The sequence below is a fragment of the Myxocyprinus asiaticus genome, chromosome 24, assembly GCF_019703515.2.
Source record: "Myxocyprinus asiaticus isolate MX2 ecotype Aquarium Trade chromosome 24, UBuf_Myxa_2, whole genome shotgun sequence".
In the NCBI taxonomy this organism is placed as follows: Eukaryota; Metazoa; Chordata; class Actinopteri; order Cypriniformes; family Catostomidae; genus Myxocyprinus; species Myxocyprinus asiaticus.
Genome location: NC_059367.1, coordinates 35,783,350 through 35,809,954, shown reverse-complemented (window position 1 = coordinate 35,809,954; position 26,605 = coordinate 35,783,350).

The window sequence follows — 26,605 nt, the reverse complement described above, 5'->3', positions numbered from 1 at the left end:
CACATCCAAGTTCCACATGAGGGGGACCAAAGGGACAACCTTGTCGGATGTACCGGCAGGTGGGGCCTTGCGGCGGGGCGGAGCTCGAGGTGCCACACCATGTCGTGGCTGTGCTGAGTCTAGGGACATCGAAGCATTTACCTGGCTCCTTGTGACCACCCCCGGAACAGCCTGGGACGGGGGAGGAAGAGGCCTGTCCTCACAACCCATGGAGACTGTCACATCGGAGTGGATGTGTGCCAAAGCTGGGTACGCAGGGGCGGGGAGACCGCCGCTGGAGTGCCAATCCTGCAAGGGTAAAAAGTTGGACGGTGGTCGTGATGACGACCGTGCACACCGGTATGTGACCCAGGGAAGGAGGAAACCGCTCTTTTGCTGAACTGTTGGGTACCACAGCCACTTGGGCATGTGGCGAAATCAAATGAAAAGGCAACAAAAGATTCTCCACCCTGCCCTCCACCGGGGGATGGAGTGGTCTTACTACCAGCTCCAATGCATTGGGTTTCGTCGACCCTGGGTCACCCGTCTCAGGGGCACTTTCAAGACCTTCATGGGTTCTTGGTGGCCGGCCGTGAGACAGGTGGCATCTGCTTCCTGCGGTGGACTCCACGCCGAGGCTGGGCCGAAGGGGCGAGCTGCAGTGGAGCCAGTGCAGTCACCACAGGGGGACGCCCTTGGCAACAAGCAGATGGGGTGCGGGTTCTTGAGACGTGCCGGGGCAGGATATGCCAGATAGCCTCCGTCTGCTGCTTCACTGTCGAGAACTTCTGGGCAAAGTCCTCGACGGTGTCACCGAATAGGCCAGCCTGGGAGATAGGGGTAGCAAGGAACCGTGTCTTGTCGGCCTCACTCATCTCACCAGGTTGAGCCAAAGGTGGCGCTCCTAGACCACTAATGTGGACCTGCAGGAGAGCCATGGCATGCAGGGCAGAGGAGGCTTGTCCAGCAGCACTGTAGGTTCTGGCCGTCAGGGACGACGTGAACCTGCAGGGCTTGGACGGGTGCTTTGGGCGTCCGCGCCAGGTGGCAGTGCTCTGCGGGCATAGGTGCACCGCGAGAGCCTTATCCACTGGGGGAATCGCGGTATAGCCTATGGCCGCCCCGCCATCGAGGGTAGTGAGAGCGGGGGAACTGAGAAATCGGGACTGGGCAGTAAAAGGTGCCTCCCATGATTTTGTCAGCTCCTCGTGCACTTCCGGGAAGAAAGGCACTGGAGCAGGGCGTGGCTGCTTTGAGCGGCACTGCGAGCCCAGGAAACAATCATCGAGCCACGAGGGTTCAGGGGAGAGCGGAGGGTTCCACTCTAGCCCGACGCTTGTGGCTGCCAGAGAAAGCATGTCCGTCATCTCCGCATCAGCCTGTGACTGGGCAATCGTCCCCAAAGGGGGGAGCCCAGCTGAGGCTTCTGCGTCCGACTGGACAAGCCCGCTCTCCGATGCTGCGCTTGAGAGCTCATCAGCTTCACGGGCTCCAAACAAGAGGTCGAACTCGCCGTGAGACGAGCCGGCGAACTCATCCGGAAGCCCAATTGGGGCAGACGAGCGTGCTGGGGAATGGGAGGTCCGCGGGGGGATACCCGGCGGAGGCGGTCCCATTGGGGTCCCCAAATTGCCCCCAGTGCTAGCCACGCTGGCCTCAAACCTGTAGGTAGAAGGACCGAGGTGGGGAGCCGCTGGGGTGGCTTGCTTTCTTATGAAAGCAAGCCGCGACCGCAACGTTGCCACGGTCATGTTCTTGCAGTGAAAACATGAACCATCCATGAACACTGCCTCCGTGTGGGTCGCGCCCAGACACGAAAGACAGCAATCGTGAACATCTGAAGTTGAGAGGTAACGACCGCAACCAGGAATAACACACAAATGGAAAGGAATCTTTAAAAAGATGCATCTTTAAAAAGACGTTCCGTGTGTGCCACTCTTTTAGAGAAATATACTCTTTCAGGAAAATATACTCTCTTTTTTCTGCCGAAGCACCCAGGGGCATTCTCTGCAGTGCACCAGTGCAGAGGAGGGAGAAGCCGCTGAAATGCAGCATCAGATCCAGCAGAGGTGAATGAACAGTCAGCTCAGTAGACATCGACCGTTCAGCTCCGAAGAGAAAATCTAAATGAGTGGTTGCACGCCAGCTCCTTTTATACCCGTATGTCCGGTGGAGTGGCATGCAAATACTACTTTTATCAAAGACCAGAGGTGTCTCGGGCTCCCAAGAGTGACCCCTAGTGTCACTACATCGACACAACTAGTGAGTGACAGATAGGGAACAATATATTGTATGTTATGGAGTAGGAAAAAAAGTCCCAACTCAGTAAAGTTTTCTACTCATGGATACAGTCAGAAAATTACACTAATCTCACAACTAATCTTATAGAAGTAAGATGTTATTTAAATTTAGTTTGATTTAATATAGCACCTTAAAATAAAAAAAATAAAAAATAAAAAATCTGTTTCATATTCAAAATGTTACAGATGCTTAGATGATGGAAAATAAGTCAGAGCACTAAAATACTTCAATTACCTTAGATTATAATTTAAATAACATAGTTTAAATCAAAATATAATGGTACTGTCACACCAAGCTACTTATATATATATATATATATATATATATATATATATATTTTTTTTTTTTTTTTTTTTTTTTTTTAAAGGCCATTGTGAGAAACTTCAGCTAGTGAGGTCATGTAAAGCCTAGAGATGCATTGCATCCCACATTTACATTTAAGCTACACAAGAAAATGTAGAAATGCTGCTCCCAAACTCATTAAATTCACGTTTTGGTGCTGTTCTTTAAAAAAAAAAAAAGATCACAGGGTACCATGCCTCCAGACCCCACTACAAAACAAGGGAACACTATTTTACTATTTAATATTGAAAGGATAAAAATCTAGAAACACCCCTCCTATGTGTAAAACAAATATAATGTATATAGTTTTTATTTCTATGCATTCATAGTTTATGGTGGGATACTAGCCCCTGATATTTTGGCCTCAGCCCCTGATGTTTTCAAATCCTAGAGACACCCATGGTTAAATCCATGTCTTGAGAAGTGATATGATAGGTGTGGGTGAGAAACAGATCAAAATTTTATACAATAAAATCTCCTGCCCGCCCAGTAGGTGGGGATATGCACTAAGAATGTGAATCACCAAAAACAAAAGAAAAAGAACTCTTAGGAGAGAAGAGTGCTTAGGAGTGCTGGCTGTTTAAAAGTAGAGATTTATATTAAAAGGACTTACATTTCTTCTGAAGACATGGACATGGAAAGTCCATACGCATCTGTGACGGCATAAGGGTGAGTTATTGATGAGTGAATTTTCATTTTTGAGTGAACTATTCCTTTAACTCTTCTCTTGCTTACTGTCAGTATACGCAGCATGATGTTTTCTATTTCAGAATGCTCCAAGAGTTAACTTGCTTTATGCTGAACTGTATAGTGCATACTAAAGTGGAACATTTAAAATTGTCATGCCCTTCTTGCAACATCTGGCGCCTAATGCACACAACTGTATCATAGAACCCCATGACCAGCTTTACATCGGGCTGCTTGCCAGTAAAGTATGGGAAAAAAATTACATTGAAAGAACTACACTGACTATTTGGCTCCATAGGGGGGCCTGGGTGGGTCATGAGCTTGGCCCACCTTGGCAACCACAACCCCACCCACCCTTCCAAATGTTTGGCCCACCCAGAGGGTCCTATGGCCCACCTTACATCTTAGAGCTGGGCTTGCATAAAGAATAATTAAGGTTGCATCACAGCCAAGCATATATTTAGTATCATTAACAGTATGAGTGTAATATTGCTTTTATAAAACAAACAAGAAGTATATATAAATGTAACATGTTTGCAGTCTGGGCAATAAAGGAGTCAGGAGGCAGCGAACTGTCAACGTGAGTATTTTTATTACTCTTTAGCATTGTTCACAAAACTTAAACAAAAAAGGCACTCAGTGGCCAAGTAATCACACACAAACGAGTCAATAATTCTTGTCGCACACACAGGAACAGTCTTTCTCTGCCACTCTGATACCTCATGCACCTTTTTATGTCTCGCTCTGCCATCACTACAACAAGAAACAGGTGTTAGAGGTAATGATAACCCAGGTGACGAGCCTTACCGCTCTCTCTCGGTTACCGCATCACCACAATGAAGTTACACTTTAGACCTGTTATGGACAGTTATTTTGTCTATATTTGCTCCTGTAATAAAAAGAGTTCCAAACAAAGCCAGAGCAGGATAAACCAATGCGTGTTGCCAAGCAAGTGCTGTTATACTAAATATCAGCACTCTTGAAACGTTGTTTTTCCAATCAGAGGACCGGAAGTTGTATATATGCATCCAACGGAGAGATTTACTGTTGTAATACAAAAGTTCTAATAGGGATTGGATTCCAAAGTATGATGATAATCAAATGTCATTTTTCCCATCTCATTTTGTCTATTTATTATTTTAAGAAGAGAGCCATTAACATCAGTCTAAATGTACCTTAGAAATAAATGAATCTTCCACTGTCTGAGTTGCTCTTGGACTATGGCCATCAGTGCCTGGTTGGCACATGAGCAAATTACTCTGGGCAGAAGATGTTGGTACTTAGACGCAGGTCCAGTTTTCCTCACCCAAGTCCAGATCTTGAGAATTAGTGGAGCAATTGAAAGAATTGCTTCAAATTAGAGTTAAAGGTCATCTTTTAACAAAACCAAGTGTTCCATCGTGTCCTGTTCCATCTTCTTCTCTACAATATAATGCCCGCCCATGATGCACTTAGGACAATGGTGTAGGGACAATTTGAAAAAGTTGTAAAAAATTCTAAAATAATGATGTTAAATATACATATATTTATATAACCATAAATATGGACTATTTTTAAAGTGTTTATTTAAATAAATCTAGCAAAATTGGGACCTTTTTTGTAACAAGCTTTATTAAACTTTCAGAGCCCCATAGACACTGTTGCCAAGAAATGACTGTATATAATAAGAAACAATTTAACACATTCTCCAAATTGTAAGTAAACTGTAATTTAATTAAAATTTCCTTCACAAAAACAAAAATGCAACTCTCTTGCATTTCGAGGAACCATGATGCAGCCCTGAACATGTCTCCTTCATCCCCCTCAGCTGCTACACGGCCTACGCTTTTGTCTGGGCATTATATTTCCTGCCAACCTCTGTGTACAATTACATGAGTAAAACAAACGAGGGAAAGATGCTGATTCTTTGAGCCATTTAGAAATGAAGTGAGTGAAGTGTCTACCATGATTGATGAGAAACGAAAGACAGAATATACTAACACAGACAAACAGGAGACAGACAGCCGAAGCATTGCTCCAGAATTCAAAAAACTTAATAATAAACAGAGGATGTGTCTTTGCTTCCTCTTTCAAGTTTTTTTCTTCATACTTTCTCCAACTTTCCCCACCTCATTAGTCAAATATATCAACTCTTGAAAAGTTTCCATGGCTAAATGCATTTTCAATGCCAGTGATTTCCTACAGAAAGGGAGTATTTATCAAGTTTGTTCAAACCAACTGCAGTAAAGACGCTAGTAGCAAGCAAATAATTTTCCACATCCAGCATTTAGGTAAAGTGAGTTTAAACTGGGTAAATATCCAAAGGCTTATGCATTGATTGTAGTGTGTCAGATTTCTGCTACTGTATATTTTCCCAATTACCTTATTTAAAAGGCTTTCTTTATTCAATGATTTAAAAAATGGAAGTAGGTTTACTGGATGTTTATTAGTGCCAATGATCTTCATTTACTCAAAACATTATTTTCTTAAATATGTCAATATGGGATATATGTCGCTTTCCCTATCTGTCACTCACTCAACATTGTGTCGATGTAGTGACACTAGGGGTCACTCTTGGGAGCCCGAGACACCTCTGGTCTTTGATAAAAGGCCAATGAAAATTGGCAAGTGGTATTTGCACGCCACTCCCCCGGACATACGGGTATATGCAACCACTCATTCAGATTTTCTCTTCGGAGCCGAACGGTCATGCTCATTGAGCTGAATCCTACTGTTCATTCACCTCTGCTGGATCTGACGGCGCATTTCAGCGGCTTCTCCCTCCTCTGCACTGGTGCACTGCAGAGAACGCTCCTGGGTGCTTAGGCAGAAAAACAAGAGAGTATATTTTCTGAAAGAGCTTTTTTCTCCTCTAAAAGAGTATATATTTCTCTAAAAGAACGGCACACACGGAACGTCTTTTTAAAGACGCATCTTTTTAAAGCTGCCTTTCCGATTGTGTGTTATTCCTGGTTGCGGTCGTTATCTCTCAACTTCAGATGGTCATGATCGCTGTCTTTCGTGTCTGGGCGCGACCCACACGGAGGCAGCATTTGCGGATGGTTCTTGTTCTCATTGCGAGAACATGACCATGGCAATGTTGCGGTCGCAGCTTGCTTTCGTAAGCCACCCCAGCGGCTCCCCGCCTCGGTCCTTCTACCCACGGATATGAGGCCAGCACGGCTAGCACTGGGGGCGATTTGGGGACCCCAATGGGATCGTCTCCGCTGGGTATCTCCCGGCGGACCTCCCATTCCCCAGCACGCTCGTCTGGGACTGGGCTTGTCCAGTCGGATGCAGAATTCTCAGCTGGGCTTCCCCCTTCGGGGACGATTGCCCAGTCACAGGCCGATGCTGAAATGATGGACATGCTTTCCTGGGCGGCCACGATCGTCGGGTTAGAGTGGGACCCTCCACTCTCCTCTGAACCCTCGCGGCTTGATGATTGGTTCCTGGGCTCGCAGCGCCGCTCAAAGCAGCCATGCCCCGCTCCAGTGCCATTCTTCCCGGAAGTGCACGAGGAGCTGACAAAATCGTGGGAAGCACCTTTTACTGCCCGGCCCCGATTCCGCAGTTCCCCCGCTCTCACTACCCTCGATGGCGGGGCGGCCAGGGGCTATACGGCGATTCCCCCGGTGGATAAGGTGCTCGCAGTGCACCGATGCCCGCAGAGCGCCACCACCTGGTGCTGACGCCCTAAGCTCCCATCCAAGCCCTGTAGGCTCACGTCATCCCTGATGGCTAAAGACTACAGTGCTGCTGGACAAGCCACCTCTGCCCCGCATGCCATGGCTCTCCTGCAGGTCCACCAAGCCAAGGTGTTGAAAGAACTGCACGAGGGTAGTTCAGCCCCAGATTTGATGCAGGAACTGCGCTCGGCGACCGACCTCGCTCTCCAAGCGACGAAGGTCACGGTGTGGTCTCTCGGGCGGACGATGGCCACACTAGTGGTCCAGGAGCACCACCTTTGGCTCAACCTGGTCGAGATGGGTGAGGCCAACAAGACACGGTTCCTTGCTGCCCCCATTTCCCAGGTTGGCCTATTCGGCGACACCGTCAAGGACTTTGCCAAGCAGTTCTCAGCGGTGAAGCAGCAGACGGAGGCAATCAGGCACATCCTGCCCCGGCGCGGCTCAAGATCCCGCACCCCGTCTGCTCGTCGCCAAGGGCGTCCCCCTGCGTTGACTGCACCGGCTCCGCCCCTTCGGCCCGGCCCCGGCGTGGAAGCAGACGCCACCCGTCTCACAGCCGGCGCCTAAGAACCCACAGAGGTCATCAAAGCGCCCCTGAGACTGGCGATCCAGAGATGACGGAACCCACTCACTTGGAGCTGGTAAAAAGACCACTCCATCCCCCGGTGGAGGGCCGTGCGGAAAATCTTTTGTTGCCTTTTTGTTTGATTTCGCCGCATGCCCAAGTGGCTGCGGTACCCAACAGTTCAGCAAATGTTCACCAAAAGAGCGGCTTCCGTTTTGTATAGATCTCAATCCGTTGAGCATCTGTGGGATGTGCTAGACCAACAAGTCCGATCCACGATGGCTCCACCTTGCAACTTACAGGACTTGAAGGATCTGCTGCTAATGTCTTGGTGCCAGATACAACCAGACACCTTCAGGGGTCTTGTAGGGTTCATGTTTTGGCAGGTTGTGTTGTTTTGGTGGCACATGGAGGACCAAAAGCATATTAGGCAGGTGGTCATAATGTTTTGGCTCATCAGTGTATGTTGCAATTAACATCAACAAATATGAATAAATGCAGTATGCAAATATTATTAATGTTGTTAACTAATGTTATTGTTAACAAATGGAACTCTATTGTAAAGTGTTACCGGAATTTTTATTTGAAGGACAAAATTCAATTTTGTTTTATGAACTAAGAGTTTGAAATCAGCATACAAAACCACTGCTAGAGAAAACACATTTGTAATTGAACTTTTGATTCAAAACCATATAGCTGAACTGAAATATAGCCCCTGTGACAACTTCACTGTGTGACAACCAGTCGGTCTCAACCCAGAGTGTTTTTAATTTTTCAGTTGTTGGTCTTTGTGTATAATATATTTGTGGATTCTTTGACATTTAACTAAAAAAATGTGTTTCTTAAACAATACCCTTGCGTGAAATGCCATACTGACAATAGAATTAGAATTTGGATCGTTCCTATAGAGCAGGGGTCGGCAACCTTTTTTACATGGAGTGCCATTGTTTATTTTCCTGGTTAATGGCTGTGCCGACATCCACCCCACATATATATATATATATGCACATACACACAGCTTTCATGCGTCTTGGTATGCTGTCTACTAGTCTTTCACATTGCTGTTGGGTGACTTTATGCCACTCCTGGCGCAAAAATTCAAACAGGAATTCAACAGACACTGGAATGGAATGGCTGCCATACATGCAGAGATGCTTATTTAAGAAACATTTGAAGTGGTATCTTAATTTTTTCCAGAGCGGTATATATATGTGCATGTATGTGATTTTCCGAAGTTTGAGTCCACTTGTGAAAATGTTTCTATTTTGCATTTTCTAATTTAATCGTTTATTTTTCAATACAAATTATATTATCAGCATAACAGTTTGAGTGAAAAATTTGTGCAAAACCTGATGATTATGATATAATCATGATCCTGCATGTGAATTTTCACAGAGCATCTTGCGAAAGTGCTCTAATGAAAGAAAACCTATCCTTTTGTACAAAATGAGTTAACACAGTTAATGTCACAAATTTGCTTATTTGATTGCTGATCATGAAATTGTGTGGAATCATAAATATTTCTTATATTATGTCATACATTTTTCAAAATCACGCAGAGGGGTAATCACTAGTACGCAAACAATAGCGAGAGAGGAGCAGGCTATTTTATTTATATGAAGTTTTTCGCACCTGACCTGCATGCTTACATCTTGATGTAATCCTTCCTCATGATCATGCAGCGTGTTTTAATCGGCTGAATGGGAGGCTAAACGCTAATAAAGTGTGACGAGACTCGAGACGAGACTGGTGCAAGCCATTCACACATCACAAGCCGATCAACTTTTTAGCTCTTTTTGGTGAATCACACCTGCAAAATCCTATAACTTTATTTCCAGGTTTAATTTATATTTTGAATAGACTCAGATTTGTATTTTTTCTCTTTTAATTGTTTCATCTAATTTTGAGTGTGACCATGGTTTAAGGAGGGTGTACCTGTATGCAGTGTTGGAAATCTCAAGGATTAATAGTAGTGTTTTCCTTATTACATCACGTGTTGTTCTGAAAACAAAAAGAAACAAATGAAACATGGAATGTAGGTTGTCATCCACGCAGTCTGACCGAAGCAAAGCGGGCATGTTTTAACTTGCGCGATTAACCAGAGGTGAAGCGTGAATGGCTTGCATGTGCTGCACGAGTCTGTTGGGTACCCTGCTGTCTCGTCACATTTTTACTTTTTGTTTAGCCTCCCATTCGGCTGATGAAAACACGCTGCGTGATTGGAGAAAGGATTACATCAAGATGCAAACTGAAATGCAGGTGCGGAATTTCACATAAATAAAACAGTCTACAACTTTCTCGCCGTTGCTGGCGTATCGGTGATTACCCCTCCATAGGTTGCTGACCCCTGCTATAAAGAATCTCCAGGTCATTTCAAATGTCAAATTTCAGTTGCTATTTTCTGCATTCCTGAAAGAATGTTGCCAGATTGTACTGCTATTGTACTGCTACGTCACAGAATGGCTTTGGACAGATGCATTCCATACAGTATGTCCATACATGTGTTGCCTGCTGATGAAAGAATGATGTACGGCTGTGGTACACAAACCCCAGTGATAGCCAGATGGAAAGCATCAGCATTGGGTTTGTCTCCCAGCTCAACCAGACCCTCAGGAGATGACCACTGACATGAAGGATGCTTCCCTGTTGCATGCAAGGCTATATAGGGAAGTCCATGCAGATGTTCGAGAAACTCATCCATGATAGACAGATTCACAAGGACAGCTTTCTCAGCTGGGCATCACATTATTCTGCTGTGCATTTTTGATTATAAACCAACAGAGTTCATGCTAAATGTTAATCAAGCCAAATCTATCGATCAATAGATAGATAGATAGATAGATTAAATTTGACTTGCCTGAAGCTAAGGAAGGCACAACCTATTATATTTAACGTTGTACAAGAAAAATATTATTTATATCTTCAGTGTGGAGAGCCAAGAAATGTTTTTATCAGACCACTCTGGATTTGGCATGTACCCTTAAACGCATGTGTGGAAACATATCTAAGGTGATCTCAGGATTGAAGATACTGGTTGACTTGTGTGTGCCCTTTTCTTGGCTATAGAACTTTCCATAAAAAGCCAAGCTCAGCCCCCCAACCCCCCCCCCATTCAAATCTGAGGTCTTTTTCTTCCAAATTTCAGAATAGTTCACTGGACAGTCACAAAAAAATTGGAAAAATGTTGCAATCCAGACAGCTGTGTTCCATACAGTTTGGATGATTTCCATATTTTGTTGATAAGCAAAGTCAGCAGTATGTTTTGCAAAAATTACAGTTGTTTGTTATAAAAGTTTATTATGCAATAAAAAAATTTAATAAAGAAATTGTGCTGCAGTGGTCTATAGCAGGTTTTCCAAAGCAGGGTTTTCGTGAACACCTACACACACAAAAATAATTGTTCAGTGTTCAATGATGTTTGATTTGAGTGCTTTTTAGCTCAATAACCAGTTGCTTTTAAATTGTTGACAGTTTCACTGTCCTTATGCTTGCTCACCTGGCATATACTAATGATTAATACAATTAATTAAGTTGGACCAACATAAGAAAATTTAGTTAAAGCTACTATAGTACATCAGGGAACGGAGGTTACACCAGTAACCATGACGTTCCCTATCTGTCACTCACTCGACGTTGGTGTCGATGTAGTGACACTAGGGGTCCCTATACAACTTTTACGTGAACTGGCGGTGTGTGGTGGGCAGACTTGCTGTGTGCCTCACAGCCAGCACACCAGGTCGACATGTAACCTCCCCCAACACAGTTATGAGTGTCGAACGGCCCTTTTTGGGGACAAGTCGACTACCCAAAGATAGAGACAGGCTTAACCCAGTCGTGGCCTCTTTTCCCCTTCTCTTTTTCCACTACCTAAAAAAGAAGGGGGATTATCCGACTGGGCCGCCAGGGAAATGGGGTCAGCAAGGAATCGTGTCTTGTCGGCCTCGCCCATCTCGACCAGGTTGAGCCAAAGGTGGCGCTCCTGGACCACTAGTGTGGCCATCGTCCGCCCAAGAGACCATCAATCCTGGGGTGGAACTACCCTCGTGCAGTTCCTTTAGCGTCTTGGCGGACTTGCAGGAGAGCCATGGTGTGCAGGGTGGAGGCGGCTTGTCCAGCGGCACCGTAGGCCTTGGCCATCAGAGACGACGTAAACCTACAGGCCTTGGATGGGGGCTTTGGGCACCCGCGCCAGGTGGCGGCGCTCTGCGGGCATAGGTGCACCGCGAGCGCCTTTATCCACCGGGGGATTGCCGAATATCCCTTGGCCGCCCCACCATCGAGGGTAGTGAGGGCGGGGAAGCTGAAAAGATCGGGACCGTGCAGTAAAAAGTGCCTCCCACGACCTTGTCAGCTCTTTATGCACTTCCGGGAAGAAAGGAACGGGGGCAGGGTGTGGCTTTGAGCAGTGCCGTGAGTCCAGGAACCAATCACCGAGCCACGAGGGTTCAGGGAAGAGCAGTGAAATCCACTCTAACCAACGCTCGCGGCTGCCCGGGAAAGCATGACGTCATCTCCGCGTCAGCCTGTGACTGGGCAATCGACCCCGAAGGGAGGAGCCCAGCTGAGGCTTCCGACTGGACGAGCCCGCTCTCCGATGCTGCGCTCGAGAGCTCATCACTTTCGCGGGCTCCGAATAAGAGGTCAAACTCGCCATGAGACGAGCCGGCGGACTCACCCGGAAGCCCGATCGGGGCAGATGAGCGTGCTGGGGAATGGGAGGTCCGCGGGGGGATACCCGGCGGAGGCGGTCCCATTGGGGTTCCCAAATCGCCCCCAGTGCTAGCCGCGCTGGCCTCATACCCATGGGTAAAAGGACCGAGGCGGGAGCCTCTGGGGTGGCTTCCTTTCTTACGAAGGCGAGCCGCGACCGCAGCGTTGCCATGGACATGTTCTCGCAATGAGAACATGACCATCCACGAACGCTGTCTCCGCGTGAGCAGTGCCCAGACACGAAAGACAGGATCGTGACCGTTAGAAGGCGAGAGATAACGAGCACAACCAGGAATAACACACAATCTGAAAAGCATCTTTATCCGTGTGTGCCGCTCTTTTAGAGAAATATAATCTTTTATTTCTGCCGAAGCACCCAGGGGCGTTCTCTGCAGTGCACCAGTGCAGAGGGGGGAGAAGCCACTGAAATGCGCCGTCAGATCCAGCAGAGGTGAATGAACAGTAATATTCAGCTCAATGAGCATGACCGTTCAGCTCCGAAGAGAAAATCTGAATGCGTGGTTGCATACCAGCTCCTTTTATACCCGTATGTCCGGGGGAGTGGCATGCAAGTACCACTCGCCAATTTTCATTGGCCTTTTATCAAAGACCAGAGGTGTCTCGGGCTCCCAAGAGTGACCACTAGTGTCACTACATAGACACCAACGTCGAGTGAGTGACAGATAGGGAACTACGTATATTATGTTGGCTCAATGAAAATTACTTAATCTGATTGAATGAAATTAAATTGCTTGTAAAAACTTTCTCAAATTGCAACAGCAGGGCAAACAATCAAATAAATTTTAAAATGTGTAATTAAAAAAAATTTAATAAAAAACACTTTATCTATTACAACTTTACCTCATCTACAAAAATAAGTCATTTAGTATTTATAATATTTATATATTTGTGAACTTAAAATTTCAAGTGGGCTTTAAGTAAACAATTGAAGTCATATGCATAGGGCTTCAGCAGACAAAATGGGTTAGGAACCTCTGGTCCTTTATTATGATTCTGATTTTTTTCTCAGCCATTTTAAATCTTTATTCCTTTTTTTTTTTTTTTTTTTTTTTTTTTGATGCAGATTAAATCTGATGGTATTTTCTGTTGTTTAAGGTAAGTAGCAACTATGTATTTTTGTATTTTTTGTTTTGTACAAGTTTAGATGAGTGTTTACTTTCACCTTTTCTAATCATAGAGTGTCTGGGCATAGCAGTCTTTTTAAAAGTGTGTGTGTGACAGTTGTCAGTAGTTGGCTAGCACAGACCCAACTCTTACAGTGCAGTATTAATATATTACAGTATATCTTAATATATAAGTGTGATATGAGTGTTTTATATATATATATATATATATATATATATATATATATATATATATATATATATTATTTACTTTTAATATTTGAAGTATTTTAAAGATTCAAGTATTGCAAAATAATTGCAACATTTTGCAAAATTAGCTGCAGAAATAAAGGGCATCTTGTGGAGCACTTGCTTCTGTTTCACACATGACAACAAAAGGCTGAGCACAAGCTGGTCCTGAATAAATTATTTAATCAATTGCAATAATGACAATAGTGCATGTGCACAATTTTATTTTTTACTCTGTGCTTATGCATTGTGGGATTTAAATGTATCCAATTGGTTTGAGTGTTTTGATTATATTCATCAACATTCGTTCAGATTCATTTAATGATTCAGTGACCATTTCTGGTGATGCCAGAAGGTGGTGACAAATGAGTGTCTTGTGTGAAATTAGTTAGTCACTGAATCAACATTCAGAAGAAAAATTTAATCCTTACAAATGTGTATGTCTACAGACCTACAAAGAGACTTTAGTAGAGGTATTAAGCATTATAAGAACAAAGCAAATCTATCATTTCCCTACAGTTTGTGAGCTACTGAGCATGACTTTTATCAAAAGACAACAATAATAGTCTTATAATAATTATAATTATTATATTATATTATTATTTTCAATAACGTCTGTACGTTTTCATGTATAAAAAAAAGCGTATCTACATATCAATTCACTTCAGTCAAATGCATGTGTTCTAAGAACACAGCAGATCTATCTTTTTTCCTACAGTTTGTCAAATGCACACCAACATATAGGTAAAAAACAGGAGATGGTATTAAAAATAGCTTTACATATTTAACACAGATCTAGTAATCTGCTTAAACTGGCAAAAAGAATACTGTATAAAAATCCACTATTTGGACTCAGTATGAGTTTAGCTTGGAAAAGTGCGTGGGTGTCATGGTCTTGGTGAGTCAGCCTGTATGTTCTAGTTTGTGATTACATGTTCTCTCTGTTGGGTTCAGGTGTTACTGGCTCATATAATCAGCGTTGCCATGGAAGCCTTGATGTTTCCATGGTAACACTGATCATTCCAACTTGCTGCGAGCAGCGCCTGATCGCTATTAGTTCCCTGGCTATATCTACCTCACTCTGTTTTGTGTTCATTGCTCAATTGTTTGTTTGAGTCCTGTTGCTTACCACTCTCTCCCACTTCCCTAGTATACACTGTATTGTGTTCTGTGTATTGGTTACCAGTCTGCGCTGTGTGCACCGGGATTGTGGTTACCATCCTGCCTGTTGCCTCGCCTCAGCAATATCTCACTGTACGGGAACTGCTCTGCACACAACCACTACGCACACAAGCCTACAAACATACTACTCTCTCTGGATTCCTTGAGGATCTACACTACATGACCACTACGCACACAAGCCTACGAACACACCATCCTTCTCCATGCTGCAGTTGGTGCCGGGGTTCCCACATTGAAGCTTTACCAGAATTACTGTGTTTGTTAAATAAATATCAGAACATTGTGTCCGCACTTGGATCTTTTGTCTCATCCTTCCTGACAGGGGGACAAAAATCACCTTTTAAAGAGTGCAGGGGACGTGTCCCCCACATCCCTCATGGCTGCTACGCCCTTGGTTCTTCATCTGCGCAGTGTAATAAACACACAGACTTTAACATTGGAAACTTGATTGGTCACCCTTTTTTCCACTGAAGGCATCAATGGAGAATGAGTTTTAGACAGTCAATGGGTAATGAATGCATAACGTACCCAATTACCTTTTACTGTAAAATCCTAAAATCAACAATTTAGGGGAAAGTCTAAATGTTTTAAATTGATTTAAATTGCATAAATATGTTTAAAGGAATGTGTATATTCTAGGTTTTGTGACAGGTTTATCACCATTTTTTACCTTCATCACTTTTTTGCCTTCACCAGTACATTTTAAATGGTCCTGCAGTGTGACAAATGAAAATACAAATATTCCATCAAGTCATTTCACTTAATGAGGCCATAAGACTGAATGTATAATTATAAAAGACTGAGCAATATGATGTTTAAAATAGTTTAAGATGGAGTACAGCATGTCACATTGTATAATATGTCATCTTCCCAAAATTACATTACTTCCCACACCAAGAAACACAAGAACTGCTTTGGAACTGTTTCAAAACAAAAACAAACAAACAACAAACAAATAAAAACAAATCACACATACATAACATAATCATACTTTGATAGCAGTGCATTCAGTTCCAACCAAGAAAAGATTACGAAGAGGGTGGGATGCAGTCAGGTTGCAGACGGATTACTTTATGTCTCTTATGATGTCACTCTCAGTTGGTCACACACAAAACATTCATGCTTTAGCAGCCCAACCACAATGCTTCCTCACTGAACATACCTTCCCATCGAGCCAAAACTGCTTTGAAGTTCCATCAACGCTCGCAACCCACTTCCACCCTTGAAGCTGCAGGGATGAATTCATTCCGTCAACCAATTCATTGGTCTTGAATAGAGTGTGAGAAAAAAAGCTGTAAAGTTGAAGGGTAAGGGGTGCCAGCTTGGTTAAATGAATGTTTACAGAATTACACCACAGAATGGTTGAATGCTTCATTCTGATTGGTTGACAAATGTTCTGCGGTATTTGATTATTTTCAACTGCATGGATATGGAGTTCCAGATCTGTTGACTGCATTACAGTTGACAATTGAAATCAGATGACTAACAATATTGGTCCGCCTGAAATTTGTATATATGATTCTAAGTTTAGTCATGAATCTCTATATGGCCCAAGTTGATGAGTCCTATGAACATGTAATCTGTTAGCCAATCGGCTTGCATACTGTATGGCTCAAGCTTATAAGTCGTTTGACATGTAATCCTTTAAGTCATTCAGCTCGCATGGTGGAGCTGATAGGACTTTTTACATGTAATCTGTTAGCCATGCTCTCTTTGTCTAACATTTCACAGATTTTTCTCTGAAACCCTCCTCCTCCCCAGGAGCATGTCAAGAACCTGCTTCAAGGGTATTGTATGTATGTCTAATTGTGCAGCAGCATGTCTTACATGCTCAACACAGCATGTCTGTGTATATTCTAGCAGTGATAAGTCTCCGTACTTGCTCTGCAGCAACAGCAGCAAGTTGGCCAAGACCAAAACTACCAACTTCTCATTTCCAACACCTTTAATTTATTCTGAGAGTTAATAAGTCAGGACTGAACCATGGTAATCATAACAATTTCAGCTGATTGGGGGGGTGGGGTGGGGGGGTGGGGGTTTGGCGTGGTCATACTTCTGTCTGCGGGAGAGCGGTAAGGTTCGTCACCTGGGTTGTGATTACTCTAACACCTGTCTCTCATTATAGTGATGGTGGAGGGAGACCTGATAAGGCACGGCAGAGCGTCAGTGTGGGAGAGAGAGCGACTGAAAACATGACAGCAACGATCTGAGGGAGTGTTCATTATTTGGGAGTGCTTTCGGTCACTCTCTCTCCCACACTGACGCTCTGGCGTGCCTTATCAGGTCTCCCTCTGCCATCACTATAATGAGAGACAGGTGTTTAGAGTAATCACAACCCAGGTGACAAGCCTTACCACTCTCCCTCTCCCACAGACAGACACATGACCATGCCCACCCCCATGCCACAGTAATATTATGTAATAAAGTGACAAAATCATGTACTGTTCATGGCTGAGAGCCTAGTAATATGGGCGTGGGTAACACTTTCGAAGTATTTAAAGTGGCTTGGGCTTTTTCTAAACTGGGTGTTTAATCAGTGGTGTATCAAAGTAGTTATGCACAAAAGCACTTAAAAGCCTGTGCTTTAAAATCTTAAAAAAAAATGCATTGTGGCTGCAGTACTACATTAGGATGCACAATAATTAAATGGTTTGTGTGGTAGTGGGGGTGTGGTAGAGCACCGGTTTGTGAAGGGAGAGCTTGATTGGGAGATGAGCACAGCGCAAATTAGCTCCCATCTCTAAAACCTGTTTCTAATTTGCTGTGAGGGCTGAGAGGGATTTAAGAGTGACCCAGCCACCAAAGAAAGAGAGAGAGTTGAACCCAGACAGCAGAGTGCTCGGGGTATTTTTGTGTTGGACGCTGAGAAGAGTTTTCTGTTATATTACAATAAAAAATTACGTGGACTGTTGAACTGACCCTGCTTCCTCCTCCTCAGACAGTGAACCTGGTTACAGTTTGTCATTAATTATTCCTTACATTGAGCATTGTCATGGTGATACTGTATGTGGACCAAGGATTGGGTTCGCACCATGCCGATATGCATGTATTCTAGTTTCTTTTGGTGTGGTGTGGGTTGTGGTCAAACATCAGGGCTGGTAACCAGAAGATAAATAACTGTAAATAAAAAAAATGAAAGAGGACTATTATTTCCCAAAATATCCAAACATACTTTTTTTGTTCTCTCTTTAGTTGTTTCAGATCAGCATTAACAAGTCTTAGGGCAACATGATCACACAGGAAGTCGGCATGTTGTTTCCAAGAGTTCTGGTACACTCGGATCGGCTGCATTATGCCGACTCACTGACAAGCGGCATCTCCATTTTAGACATTTTTGCATAAGCTCCAGCATGTTTACCTTCACCTGTGGTGTGACTGGAAGCACATTGCATTGGCAGCTTGGAAGACCCAGGTTCAGATCCTGCACTGAAACCAAGTAAGTAATCACAATCGCATAAAGTGACGAGCACGATTCAGAGGTTGCATTTTTCCCTCTAACATTATATATTTACTCCACTGATTAGGTTAGGTTTAGGTTTGGGTTAGTGTTAGTTTATAAAATATGCATTCCTCTTCACTGTATTACAGCCTGTACAGCTGAACATAACTCGCTTTTTGCGCCCCTTTGTGGATATTTCACCTGGAAAATGGAGCTCACATGTGCCCATACACCCAACAACACTTACCACTTTGGCCATGGGGGGCAGTGTTTCGAATTTCGGTAAGCACAGACCGATTTCTGCTAAAGAAAAGTCAACCTACTGTTTCCCATTGCCATTTAGTGACATTTACCAGCAGAATAAAATCAGATGTATTGTCATATGAACCAAAATTATTCATGTGGCTCTCTATTGTTTGCCTGTGGTCATGGTCTTACTCATGTAGCCAGACCTAAACGGCAAAGTCTGGTCCACACTGCAGCTATTTCTGGCCAAGAACCACCTACTTAGATGGGAAGAGACCATCTGATTTTGTTTTTACATGACATTTAGGGGCAGGTTTATTTGAAATAGATTCTAGCCAAATAATAGACCAGTGTGAACAAAAAATTATTTAATTAAATATTTAAAAAATAATAATGGTGCATCAGTCTCTGTGAACTGTTGCTGAAAATGTGAATAGTGGAAAATGTCCTGGTTACTTTCGTAACCTCCATTCCCTGATGGAGGGAACGAGACGTTGTGTCGATGTAGTGACACTTGGGTTCACTCTTGGGAGCCCCAAACACCTCTGCTTTTTTGAAAAAAGGCCAATGAGAATTGGCAAGTGGAATTTGCATACTTCCCCGGACATATGAGTACAAAAGGAGCTGTTATGCAAGGTATTCAGGTTTTGTGCTGAGGAGCCGAGACAAGGTCCCGGCCATTTCAATGGGTAATTCAGCATTGTGGCAAGAGGGACACAACGTCTCGTTCCCTCCATCACAGAACGGAGATTACGAAAGTAACCAGGACGTTCCCTACCTTGTCACTCACTCGACGTTGTGTAGATGTAGTGACACTAGGGGTCCCTGTACAAAACGCCACAACTAGCTGAACTGTGTTGCGTGAACTGGCGGTGTGTGACGGGCAGACTGCTGTGTGCCTCGTAGCCAGCGCACCAGGCTATCACGTAACCTCCCCCAGCGCTCTTATGAGCATCGAACGGTCCATCTGGAACAAGTCGACTGCCCAACTATAGGGACAGATATAGGGCCGAGGCCTCTTTCCCTCTTTATTCTCCCCAAAAAGAGTGGAATTTTTGTTAACTGACTGGGATCCGCAAGTGTCCACATCGGGGGGGGGGGGTACTTTAAGTGGAAATACATCACATGGTCTTACTGAGTCTTGTCGGAAGTATGTCATGTGGAGAGTTGCATGGTAGTTCCTACCCAAGGGGGGAGGAGTTTCTACAAGCATGGCGACCGGAGCAGAGGGCCCTCTGCTCAAGGAAGATGTAGTTTACCAAGAGGGAAACAATTTTACGGAAGATATAACACATGGGGTTACCTATGGGGAACCACCACATGCGGAGCACCTACCTCAGTACAGGGCCTTACCAGCACACTTACTGAGCCATCAGCGAGTTTCTCCGCAAAATCGACTGCCACAGGGCTAAGGAGGAAGTCATCCAGGGATAACAGTCTGTGAACACTATTGGGAGTCAAGAGCGCACATCTTCCATTCAATGGAGGGGAAAGGCGCTATGTGCAAGTGGTACACCCGGCCAGCTGTCCTGAAACATACCTGCTTGTGCCTCCCACTACACGGGACAAAACCGACTCAACCCGGAGATTGTAGAACCTCACAAAGGCATTGGGTGTTGCCCAGCCCGCTGCTCTGCAGGTGTCTGCCAAAGAGGCGCCACTGGCCAGGGCCCAGGAGGCCGCCACACTCCTGGTAGAGTGGGCTCGTAACCCTGCAGGGGGTGGCACGTCCTGAGCTTGATATGCCATAGCGATGGCGTCAATGATCCAGTGGGCGATCCTCTCTTTGGAGACAGCGCTTCCTTTCTGCTGTCCACCAAAGCAGACAAAGAGCTACTTGGGGCTTCTAAAGCTCTGTGTGAGATCCAAATAGATGCGTAAGGCTCGCACCGGACACAGAAACACCAAGGCTGGGTCTGCCTCCTCCTGGGGCAGCACTTGCAGGTTCACCACCTGATCCCTAAAAGGGGTTGTGGGAACCTTGGGCACATAGCCCAGTCGGGGTCTCAGGATCACGTCAGAGTAACCCAGACCGAACTCCAGGAAAGATTCGCTGACAGAGAACGCTTGCAGGTCCCCTACCCTCTTGATGGAAGTGAGCGCAGTCAGGCAGGCAGTCTTGAAAGAGAGTGCCTTAAGCTCAGCTGACTCCAAGGGCTCAAAGGGAGCTCCCCGTAGACCCTGAAGGACTACAGAGAGTTCCCACGGGGGAACGAGGCATGGTCTAGAGGGGTTCAACCTTCTAGTGCCTCTCAGGAACCTGATGATCAAGTCGTGCTTCCCCAAGTACTTACCATCTACTGCATCATGATGAGCCGAAATAGCGGCTACATACACCTTCAAGGTGGAGGGGGACAGCCGCCCCTCCAACCTCTCCTGCAGGAAGGAAAGCACCGATCCGACTGCACATCTCTGGGGGTCATCCCGTCGGGAAGAACACCACTTAGCGTACAGACGCCACTTCAAGGCATACAGGCGCCTCATAGAGGGAGCCCTAGCCTGAGTGATCGTGTCTACCACCACGGGCGGTAGGCCACTTAAGTCCTCCACGTCCCATCCAAGGGCCAGATGTGGAGATTCCAGAGGTCCTAGTAGCACCCTACTGGTGGGCCAGTAGGGTGCTACTAGGATGACTTGCTCCCCGTATTCCCTGACCTTGCACAGGGTCTGTGCAAGTAGGCTCACTGGGGGAAATTCATACTTGCATAGTCCAGGGGGCCAGCTGTGTGCCAACGCGTCTATACCGAGAGGTGCCTTGGTCAGGGCGTACCAAAGGGGGCAGTGGGAGGATTCCCGGGAAGCAAACAGGTCTACCTCTGCTCGACCGAATCGACTCCAAATAAGCTGGACCACCTGAGGGTGGAGTCTCCACTCTCTCCTGAGGGTAACCTGACATGACAGCGCATTCACTGTGGTGTTGAGGTCGCCCGGGATGTGAGTGGCTTGTAGCGACTTGAGGCACTGCTAACTCCAGAGGAGGAGACAGCGGGTGAGTTGTGACATGAAATGGGAGCGTAGACCACCTTGGCGGTTGATGTAAACTACCGTTGCTGTGTTGTCCATCCGGAAAACACGTGCTTGCCCTGGATCAATGGCCAAAACCTCCACAAGGTGAGCAGTACTGCCAACAACTCTAGGCGGTTGATGTGCCAACGCAGCCGCGGGCCAGTTCAAGAGCCGGCGGATGTGTGCCCATTGCATACGGCGCCCCAGCCCGTCTTGGAGGCGTCTGTTTTAACCACGATGCCCCTGGAGACCTGATCTAGGGGAACCCCTGCCAGGTTGGTCCAAGGGCTGAAGAGGCGGCGACAGACCAGCATGATGGTTACGCAATGTGTCCCATCTCGGGACTCGAGTCTGAAGCCAGTGCTGAAGCGGTCTCATATGCATCAACCCGAGCGGTGTGGCTGCCGCTGAGGATGCCATATGCCCCAGGAGCCTCTGAAAGTGTTTCAGTGGAACCGCTGTTCTCTGTCTGAATGCCTTCAGACAGTTCAGCACCGACTGTCATCGAGACTGAGTCCAACTCCAGACCGAGAAAAGAGATGCTATGAACCAGGGAGAGCTTGCTCTTTTCCCAGTTGACCCGAAGTGGCTGAGGTGCCAGAGCACAAGGTCCTTGTGTGCGCATAGTAACTCTCGAGAGTGAGCTAATATCAGCCAGTCGTCGAGATAGTTGAGAATGCATATGCCCACTTCCCTTAGCGGGGCAAGGGCTGCCTCCGCGACCTTCGTGAAGACGTGAGAGGACAAGGACAGGCTGAAGGGGAGGACCTTGTACTGGTATGCCTGGCCCTTGAAGGCAAACCACAGGAAGGGTCTATGTCGAGGTAGGACCGAAACGTGGAAGTACGCGTCCTTCAGGTCTACCGCTGCAAACCAATCTAGATGTCAGACACTCGTTAGAATGCATTTTTGCATCAGCATCTTGAACGGGAGTCTGTACAAGGCCCGGTTCAGTACTCGCAGGCCCAGGATTGGTCGCAACCCAACAATCTTTGGTACGATGAAGTAAGGGCTGTAGAACCCTTTCCTCATCTCGGCTGGAGGGACAGGCTCTATTGTGCTCTTGCTCAAGAAGGTCACTATCTCTGCACGCAAGGTAGCGGTGTTCTCGCCCTTCCCGGGTCAGAACTACCCTCGTGCAGTTCTTTTAGCACCTTGGCTTGATGTACTTGCAGGAGAGCCATGGCGTGCAGGGAGGAGGCGGCTTGTCCAGTGGCACCGTAGGCTCTAGCCGTCAGGGACGATGTAAACCTACAGGCCCTGGATGGGAGTCTTGGGCGCCCACGCCAGGTGGTGGCGTTCTGCGGACACAAGTGCATCGCGAGCACCTTGTCCACCTGGGGGATCACCGAATACCCCCTGGCCGCTCCGCCATCGAGGGTAGCGAGAGCGGGGGAGCAGAAAGACCGGGACTGGCCAGTAAAAGGTGCCTCCCACGATCTTGTCAGCTCCTCATGCACTTCCGGGAAGAAAGGAACGGGGGAGGGGCATGGCCGGCGCCCCATACCCAGGAACCAATCGTCGAGCCGTGAGGGTTCAGTGGAGGGTTCCACTGTAGCCGGACGCTCACGGCCACCCGGGAAAGCACGTCCATCATTTCCATGTCGGCGTGAGGCTGGGCGACTGTTCCCGCAGAAGAAAGCCGAGCCGAAGCCTCTGAGTCAGACTGGACGAGCCCGCTCTCCGATGCTGCACTCGATAACTCATTGTCTTCCGGAGCTCCAAACGAGAAGTCGAACTTGCGCTGAGACGAGCTGCCGGTCTCGTGCGAGAGCCCGATCGGGGCAAGCGAGCATGCTGGGGAATGGGAGGTCCGTGGGGGGATACCCGGTGGAGGTGGTCCCACTGATGTCCCCAAATCGCCCCCAGTGCTAACCGACGCAGCCTCAAACCCATAGGTAGAAGGATCGGTGCGGGGAGCCTCTGGGGTGGCTTGCTTTCTTATGAAAGCAAGCCGCGACTGCAACGTTTCCATGGTCATGTTCTCGCAATCAGGACATGACTCATCCACGAACGATGTCTCCGCATGGGCAGTGCCCAGACATGTAAGACAGCAATCTTGGCCATCAAAAGCAGAGAGATAACGACCACAACCAGGAATAACACACAAACGGAAAAGCATCTTTAAAAAGACGTTCTGTGTGTGCCGCTCTTTCAGAAAGAAAATATACTCTTTTAGAATATACTCTTTTAAATGTTCTACCGAAGCGCCCAGGGGCGTTCTCTGTAAACCACAGATGCAGAGGGGGAGAAGCCGCTGAAATGTGCCATAAGATCCAGCAGAGAGAGGTGAATGAACTCGGTGGATGAATTCAGTTCAATGAATAGAACCGCTCGGCTCCGAAGACAAAACCTGAATGAGTGGTTGCATACCAGCTCCTTTTATACCATATCTCTGGGGGAGTGGCATACAAATTCCACTCGCCAATTCTCATTGGCCTTTATTATAAAAAGCAGAGGTGTTTGGGGCTCCCAAGAGTGACCCCTAGTGTCACTACATCGACACAACGTCGAGTGAGTGGCAGATAGGGAAAGCACATAGACTCATTATGGAGACTGCAACTAGATATTGGGTACTGTATGTCTGTTGGAAATGTCTGTTGACTACATATTTATATAATGTTATTGCATTTTTAAGGGCATCATTATCAGAAGCTGCTTGGCTTTTCTGCACCACCTAAATATATTGTGAACTGCTTTTCTCTTTCAAAGCACAGAGAGGAGAATGCTCATGATGGTCAAGTCAGGAGGATCTTTCGATCTTTCCTTTCACCATTATGAAACTGTTTGAAGTTCCACTTTTCAGTTACTGATTGCTTAACTGATGTGTTGGCACCTATATCAGTTTTAATATTATGCCAAAATACAGTAACGCTGATACAAAAATCAATATTGCACTTTAAAGAGGCAATAACATGATGAATTAATTAGGAGCAACAGTTTGCCGACTTTGTTGTGTTACCTTAATGTTATTGCAGTCGTGCATCTGTAGTTTCAATAGAAGAGTTATGTAGTTGCTGTAGGTAGTCTTTCTTTCATGGAGGTGTAAAGCAGGACTGACAACCTCAGTCGCCTTTCACTTTTATTACATCTTTTTTGCCATACAAGGAGAGCGAATGGTGACCGAGACCCTAACGTTCTGCCTGACATCTCCTTTTTTCTTCATATGGGTTTGGAACAACATGAGGGTGAGTAAATGATGGCAAAAATTTAATTTTTGTAAAAGCTTACCCTTTGAATAATAAAATATTACATGACCCTTTTAAAGATGTTCAAAAGAATACACAAACTGACTTCAACAACATGGACACATATGTCAATAATTTGGCTGCTTTGTTCCTTTTTAGGAGCCGCTTTATTAATGACCAGCCACAATCAGGCGGGTTTGTGAAGTGGAGACTACACCAAATTACTGCCACTATTCATCATGTGGATGAGAGTCTGTACTGGGAAAGGATTAATGAGGTATGAGGTTAGGCTCCAGGCTTGACTAACTCTCCCCTTAAGTCCCTCCTCATGCCTTAACCACCAGGAGCTGTGTGCTGGGCATAGGATGAAAGCTTTACCGCTGGATCACCCAGGTTCAATGTTCTGTTTTGGTTTATCAAGACAGGAAATAAACAGGAAAATACCATTCTGATGTCATCAAACATAATAGTTTGTATGTTAGGCCAGTGGTTCTTAACTGGTTTTGCCTCAGGACCCAGATTTTACATTGGGCATGAAGTAGTGACCCAACACAATACCAAAAATGTACACAAGTAACCAATAATGTATTAATATTACCAATATTACCATAGGCCCAGTAACATGCAAAATCATTATAATGACAGGCTGAACAGGAAAGTTGACAATTTTGGTTATCTTAATGACTACATTTACATGGACACCAGATAGCAGCTTATGAACCCTTTTCACACGTCCATTTTACACTAAATACATTTGGAAATATAAAACAATTTGCTACATTTACATTGTTAAAGAAGGCGGAAATGCATCATAATAGGTCTGTGAAAAGGGTCCAAAGGGAGAAAGCTACATTCCGGTTTACATGCACTGTACTGTATAAGCGGGGTACTCTTTACTCCCATATACATGTGGCTCGTCAGTAAGCAGCTTTCTCCACAGCAACGTAATTTCCCTGCAACGCTTCTGTAAATAACAAAAATAGTATCTGTGGAAGACTTTGCTATTTTATTCTCCATTGCTTCACTTTATTTCCAGATATTCCAGAGTTGTGCTGTTTTTGTTTCCTTGCCTTTCTATCACGACCTGCTGTGTAATTGCACTGCAATAGTTGGGTTTCCCTCTTACACAAAACTCTGGAATTCCCCCAACGTACGAGCGCATATATGTGAACTTGAGGGACAGTCGATATTTTACATTGGTTTGTATAAATGGGTATAGTACTTAGCGTATGTGCTTTTCCCACTGTACTCTGAGTAACATTGTAATGTTTTTGCTGTGTTGACTTGTTGTTGGGTCGTTTATTTGTTTACATGACCACATAGACCGTGTTCTTGAGGAGAAACCTAGGCTTTCTCTTAGTCCATTAAATGGCATAAGGAAATCAGCATTCTCGTTTACATGATGTTTCAGGACACTATTTACTGCAAAATAAACAGTTTTCTTAAGTGCATGTAAACGTGGTCCGTGTCTCATGAATTTTGATGGTTTCATGCTCTCCGCAGCCAACAACTCACTGCACAAAACACATCGTTATTAATATAAATCATGTTTATCATCGCTGCATGTGAACTCGTATTTAATATATCCTGGGTCATATTTTCTTTCACCTTGCATAGTTTTGTTCATGGTTTTTGAGAATGAGAAATTGGCATCTGCCTTAGATAAGCTTCTAGCTTCTACCAAGTGACAAATGAATTTGTACCAAAATACTGTAGAATTTGTTGGGATGCACAAAAATATGGGATATGTATTCTCCTACCTTTTTATTTTGCTTTCCTATCAATACATGATTATTTTGTTAGTTGCATTTTATTATTAGCATTTAGCATTGTTTTTTGTCCAACTGTCAGCAACCCATTTTTGGGTGACAACCAGTCTCATGACAAGTCATAATAATAGTACAAGATGGCAAAAT